Source organism: Brachyhypopomus gauderio, unplaced genomic scaffold, assembly GCF_052324685.1.
Source record: "Brachyhypopomus gauderio isolate BG-103 unplaced genomic scaffold, BGAUD_0.2 sc150, whole genome shotgun sequence".
In the NCBI taxonomy this organism is placed as follows: Eukaryota; Metazoa; Chordata; class Actinopteri; order Gymnotiformes; family Hypopomidae; genus Brachyhypopomus; species Brachyhypopomus gauderio.
In genome coordinates, this window is record NW_027506971.1 from 374802 (window position 1) to 381212 (window position 6411).

General features: G+C 37.1%; 1 long non-coding RNA gene across 1 annotated transcript; it reads right to left on the reverse strand.

The window, feature by feature from the left end:
• Positions 1-3496: 3496 nt before the first annotated feature.
• Positions 3497-5966, reverse strand: LOC143500434 (uncharacterized). The gene is made up of 5 exons (XR_013126797.1): positions 5849-5966; positions 4901-5041; positions 4524-4619; positions 4081-4197; positions 3497-3734 (listed from the first exon to the last, which is right to left on the reverse strand). It is a non-coding gene; the product is annotated as an uncharacterized LOC143500434 (long non-coding RNA).
• Between the last annotated feature and the right edge of the window lie 445 nt (positions 5967-6411).

Here is a 6411-nt window from a genome sequence, read left to right on the forward strand (position 1 = left end):
CTGTTTTATCATGTTTGTGATGTTACACATGCATTTCCAAACAAGTAGTAAGTCTTGCATTAAGGCGTTCAAAACAGCGTTTGCTGGCGTTGTAAGTGCTCTAAACAGTGTTTCTGAGCATAACTTGTGGCAAAAGTGCAACTTTTGAAGAATGAACTGAAAACTCATATTTTGTTTCAAAACTGTGTTTGGATGTGATAACAAGCTGTTTTATCATGTTTGTGATGTTACACATGCAGTTCCAAACAAGTAGTAAGTCTTGCATTAAGGCGTTCAAAACAGCGTTTGCTGGCGCTGTAAGCGCTCTAAACAGTGTTTCTGAGCATAACTTGGGGCAAAAGTGCAACTTTTGAAGAATGAACTGAAAACTCATATTTTGTTTCAAAACAGTGTTTGGATGTGATAACAAGCTGTTTTATCATGTTTGTGATGTTACACATGCATTTCCAAACAAGTAGTAAGTCTTGCATTAAGGCGTTCAAAACAGCGTTTGCTGGCGCTGTAAGCGCTCTAAACAGTGTTTCTGAGCATAACTTGGGGCAAAAGTGCAACTTTTGAAGAATGAACTGAAAACTCATATTTTGTTTCAAAACTGTGTTTGGATGTGATAACAAGCTGTTTTATCATGTTTGTGATGTTACACATGCATTTCCAAACAAGTAGTAAGTCTTGCATTAAGGCGTTCAAAACAGCGTTTGCTGGCGCTGTAAGCGCTCTAAACAGTGTTTCTGAGCATAACTTGGGGCAAAAGTGCAACTTTTGAAGAATGAACTGAAAACTCATATTTTGTTTCAAAACTGTGTTTGGATGTGATAACAAGCTGTTTTATCATGTTTGTGATGTTACACATGCAGTTCCAAACAAGTAGTAAGTCTTGCATTAAGGCGTTCAAAACAGCGTTTGCTGGCGCTGTAAGCGCTCTAAACAGTGTTTCTGAGCATAACTTGGGGCAAAAGTGCAACTTTTGAAGAATGAACTGAAAACTCATATTTTGTTTCAAAACTGTGTTTGGATGTGATAACAAGCTGTTTTATCATGTTTGTGATGTTACACATGCATTTCCAAACAAGTAGTAAGTCTTGCATTAAGGCGTTCAAAACAGCGTTTGCTGGCGCTGTAAGCGCTCTAAACAGTGTTTCTGAGCATAACTTGGGGCAAAAGTGCAACTTTTGAAGAATGAACTGAAAACTCATATTTTGTTTCAAAACTGTGTTTGGATGTGATAACAAGCTGTTTTATCATGTTTGTAATGTTACACATGCATTTCCAAACAAGTAGTAAGTCTTGCATTAAGGCATTCAAAACAGCGTTTGCTGGCGTTGTAAGTGCTCTAAACAGTGTTTCTGAGCATAACTTGTGGCAAAAGTGCAACTTTTGAAGAATGAACTGAAAACTCATATTTTGTTTCAAAACTGTGTTTGGATGTGATAACAAGCTGTTTTATCATGTTTGTAATGTTACACATGCATTTCCAAACAAGTAGTAAGTCTTGCATTAAGGCATTCAAAACAGCGTTTGCTGGCGTTGTAAGTGCTCTAAACAGTGTTTCTGAGCATAACTTGTGGCAAAAGTGCAACTTTTGAAGAATGAACTGAAAACTCATATTTTGTTTCAAAACTGTGTTTGGATGTGATAACAAGCTGTTTTATCATGTTTGTGATGTTACACATGCAGTTCCAAACAAGTAGTAAGTCTTGCATTAAGGCGTTCAAAACAGCGTTTGCTGGCGCTGTAAGCGCTCTAAACAGTGTTTCTGAGCATAACTTGGGGCAAAAGTGCAACTTTTGAAGAATGAACTGAAAACTCATATTTTGTTTCAAAACAGTGTTTGGATGTGATAACAAGCTGTTTTATCATGTTTGTAATGTTACACATGCATTTCCAAACAAGTAGTAAGTCTTGCATTAAGGCGTTCAAAACAGCGTTTGCTGGCGTTGTAAGTGCTCTAAACAGTGTTTCTGAGCATAACTTGTGGCAAAAGTGCAACTTTTGAAGAATGAACTGAAAACTCATATTTTGTTTCAAAACTGTGTTTGGATGTGATAACAAGCTGTTTTATCATGTTTGTGATGTTACACATGCATTTCCAAACAAGTAGTAAGTCTTGCATTAAGGCGTTCAAAACAGCGTTTGCTGGCGTTGTAAGTGCTCTAAACAGTGTTTCTGAGCATAACTTGTGGCAAAAGTGCAACTTTTGAAGAATGAACTGAAAACTCATATTTTGTTTCAAAACTGTGTTTGGATGTGATAACAAGCTGTTTTATCATGTTTGTGATGTTACACATGCATTTCCAAACAAGTAGTAAGTCTTGCATTAAGGCGTTCAAAACAGCGTTTGCTGGCGCTGTAAGCGCTCTAAACAGTGGTTCTGAGCATAACTTGTGGCAAAAGTGCAACTTTTGAAGAATGAACTGAAAACTCATATTTTGTTTCAAAACTGTGTTTGGATGTGATAACAAGCTGTTTTATCATGTTTGTGATGTTACACATGCATTTCCAAACAAGTAGTAAGTCTTGCATTAAGGCGTTCAAAACAGCGTTTGCTGGCGTTGTAAGTGCTCTAAACAGTGTTTCTGAGCATAACTTGTGGCAAAAGTGCAACTTTTGAAGAATGAACTGAAAACTCATATTTTGTTTCAAAACAGTGTTTGGATGTGATAACAAGCTGTTTTATCATGTTTGTAATGTTACACATGCATTTCCAAACAAGTAGTAAGTCTTGCATTAAGGCGTTCAAAACAGCGTTTGCTGGCGCTGTAAGCGCTCTAAACAGTGTTTCTGAGCATAACTTGGGGCAAAAGTGCAACTTTTGAAGAATGAACTGAAAACTCATATTTTGTTTCAAAACAGTGTTTGGATGTGATAACAAGCTGTTTTATCATGTTTGTAATGTTACACATGCATTTCCAAACAAGTAGTAAGTCTTGCATTAAGGCGTTCAAAACAGCGTTTGCTGGCGTTGTAAGTGCTCTAAACAGTGTTTCAGAGCATAACTTGTGGCAAAAGTGCAACTTTTGAAGAATGAACTGAAAACTCATATTTTGTTTCAAAACTGTGTTTGGATGTGATAACAAGCTGTTTTATCATGTTTGTGATGTTACACATGCATTTCCAAACAAGTAGTAAGTCTTGCATTAAGGCGTTCAAAACAGCGTTTGCTGGCGCTGTAAGCGCTCTAAACAGTGGTTCTGACCCAGATAGCAAAATTATTATGGCCCAGATGTGGCCCACTTGCCACATTTTCATCTGGCCCACTTGCCACACTGATTACCGGGCCTTAAGTGGGCCACTCCCGGTTGCCAGATTTGGGCCACATGTCAGCCAAAAGAGAAGCACACATTTGGGCCAGATGTGGGCCACAAGCTGACTACAAGGTGTGGGCCATATCTGGAACAGATCTGCACCAGACTCATTTCAGTAATAAAACTATTCTGGAAGCACAAAATGAATGCAAACACTGGAATTAGTGCAAAAGAATTTAATTTATTTAACACTCAAAACAACCTCCTCCTTCCAGATCACTGTCCAGTACAAAAACATTGGATTGATTTACATAACAGTATTTGACAACATTCAAACGTTACAATTTTGGTGTGAATCTCACACACACTGTCTCTTCTGCCGTAGCTTCCTCCATCCTTCTCTGTTCATTGCTAAATGTAGCCATATATTAACGTAGAACTCAATTTCTTGATTTGTGGCCGGTCTGGTGAGCCAATTTCTTCTAACAGCTCCTTTGTGGAAAACAAAGAGCAAAACAAAAAAGGAGATTGTTTAGTAAAGCAAGTGTTATAGAAGCTTATCACCATTTCTAATCAAATTGGAAACATTATATTCAAAAACACACTACTGAGCTCAAAATGTGTATTTAAATCTACTTATTTAAATTAGCTGTTGTCTTTTATCCTTTTTAAAATGAAAAATGTTAACCATGCAAGATTAACCTATTCACACTCATGCTGAAGTTACACACTTCCTTTATTACAGCTGAGACAAACATTTTGCTTTAAAGCATTAAGTACATTTCAAGGAATTAATTTATGGTAATCAAACAAGTTAGTAGTACAATACAGCACCTACCAGCAATCACATCTTTTAGGAACAAGCTGCTGAATGCCATTTTCCCATTTATGTCCTGCCAGTTTAACTTCTTGGCTAGAGTTAGCCAGTTTGCTTCATGATTCGCCACACAGTATCCTTAATAACAATAACAACATTGTCAACATTATCAACATTATCAACACAAGCACATTAATCAAGAATATAATTTGTACATAATTTTCCTGAAAACAGGCTATAAAACAAAGATAAAACATTGAAAAAGTCAAGCACAAAACAATACTTGCTTGAAACAAGCTTTGTAAAACAGATTTAAACAAATCCAAGTAATTTTAGATGAAACAAACACCAAGGCCTCAAAATGAAATTAATCACAAAACAAAAGTATTGTCCCTTTTAAATATTAACAGGTGGTTGCTGATTTGCCAGGCTAGCCCTTTGCTCTCTCCTTGCCTGCCTCCCACCTTCTCGATCCATGGATGGGTGTTGCCATCTCTTCATCCACATTTCTATTTCTTGGGCAGCAGCCTTCATCGTAATCCTGTTACATCTAACTGCACCTGGAAATACAAAATACTTAAGACATTGAGCACAGCCACCTTTTCACCTTCACTGCCACACCTGACCCACATCTTAACCACAAGCACTATTGGGTCATTATTGTTGCATTACACACCACCATTTAATGTGAGAAATGAAATTATAGAATGCAAGTCAATAACCATTTTAAATAAAATTCTAAGTGTTTTAAAATATTACTGGTGTGATGGCTTAGATAAACGTTTGTATGGCAAAGTTGCATTTTCAAACAAATGCTCACATCAAAAAGCAGAAAGCATACCAATTATTACATTAGTTGTGTGTTATGAAGCTCCATCTTTCTGTTTATGCCCCTCCAGCCAGAGTTTGTCATTGTACATCTCATGATCTCTCTCCAGACAGTGTCTTTCACATCCAAACATTCCTGAAGTCCTTCGGTGATCTATAAATAAAAACAGAGTTAGATAAATAATAAGAAGAAATAATAAATCAAGCACAAGTAAATTACATCAACAACTGCTGGCAAAAATAAAGGAATCATTACACAAGGCTTTTCAACATTTTGGCTTTGTGAAGACATGACATTAAGCATCAGGATAGAAAACAATAACAAAAACCTTCAAAATTGAAACAATGTTGATGATAGCTCAACACAAATTTGCAGACTAGTATTTTCTTTTAACATTTAAGCAACTGGTCATAAATTGAAAGAAAACTATGGTAACACCTATTTAAAATCAAATATCAAATTAAAAAAGATGACACTGTGTTTGGAAATAGCAGAATAAGCTTGTTGGCATAATAATATAGCTTAGCTAAATCAAGATTTATATTCATTATATGAATTAGCTACATTAGCTAGCTAAACCCATTTGTGTCCTTTTGTTCTCACCCCCCAGCAGCTCGTCCCTCTTGTAAATAAAACTTGTCCTTAAAGTGGTCACGATAACAGACTCTATGTCTGTAGGACACGCTAAGTTATCACTAAACTAGCGATAAAAACAAACAAAGAGAGAAAAAGTAAAGTGGCTAAAAACAGTACACAAAGACGGAAGATAAAGTTAGCTAGCTAGCTAGCCGTTAGCAAGCTAGTCTAGAGAACAAAGAAAAATAATGACGCATAGAAAAAATGCATACAGACAAATTTAGCGAAAGTAGCACTATTTTAAAGTACAGTTAACCAATTGTAAAGCTTAGCAAGCCTCCTTGTCAATGTTCTTTTGGGCAGGGAGAGAAACTTAAGTCTTACCTTGTGCGTGCGTAAAACGTGTATGTCGTCCGTCTTTTCCGGTGTGGTCGGAAGTGCAGGTAGAGTGTTGGGTGATTGTGCTTTAAACTTTCAGCACGAACTTCAGCCAATCGACTCGCACTTTCAGCATATGTGCTGCCTTAATGTTTTGTCACGAGTACAGCAAATAAAACTAAAAGGTAACAATTGTTGGGATATTTTTTCTTGACCCAGATAGGCCCCAACACTGCCCCGATGAACCGATTAGTTTTGACTGAATTACCCAAGCAAAGTCTTAACACCAAAAGTTCTTTTAGATTAATTTATATGGAATATAATTGAATACAATATAGTCAAAATATACGTGGTACAAACTCTCCAGTGCACTGGTGCTAGTTGCCTAGAACTCTACCTAGCCCAAGTGGATCTCAGCAGCGTCCAAGCAAAAAGTCCTCGTGCTGGGCGATGTCCTCCCTTTCATACCTCTTCTCTAAGTTTCGATATCTGCCCCCACCTTTGCTACTCTTCCTTAGAGCCCCCCCTGCTCCTCTCTAGCCGTCCATCTCCTTATCTCAAACTGCTTG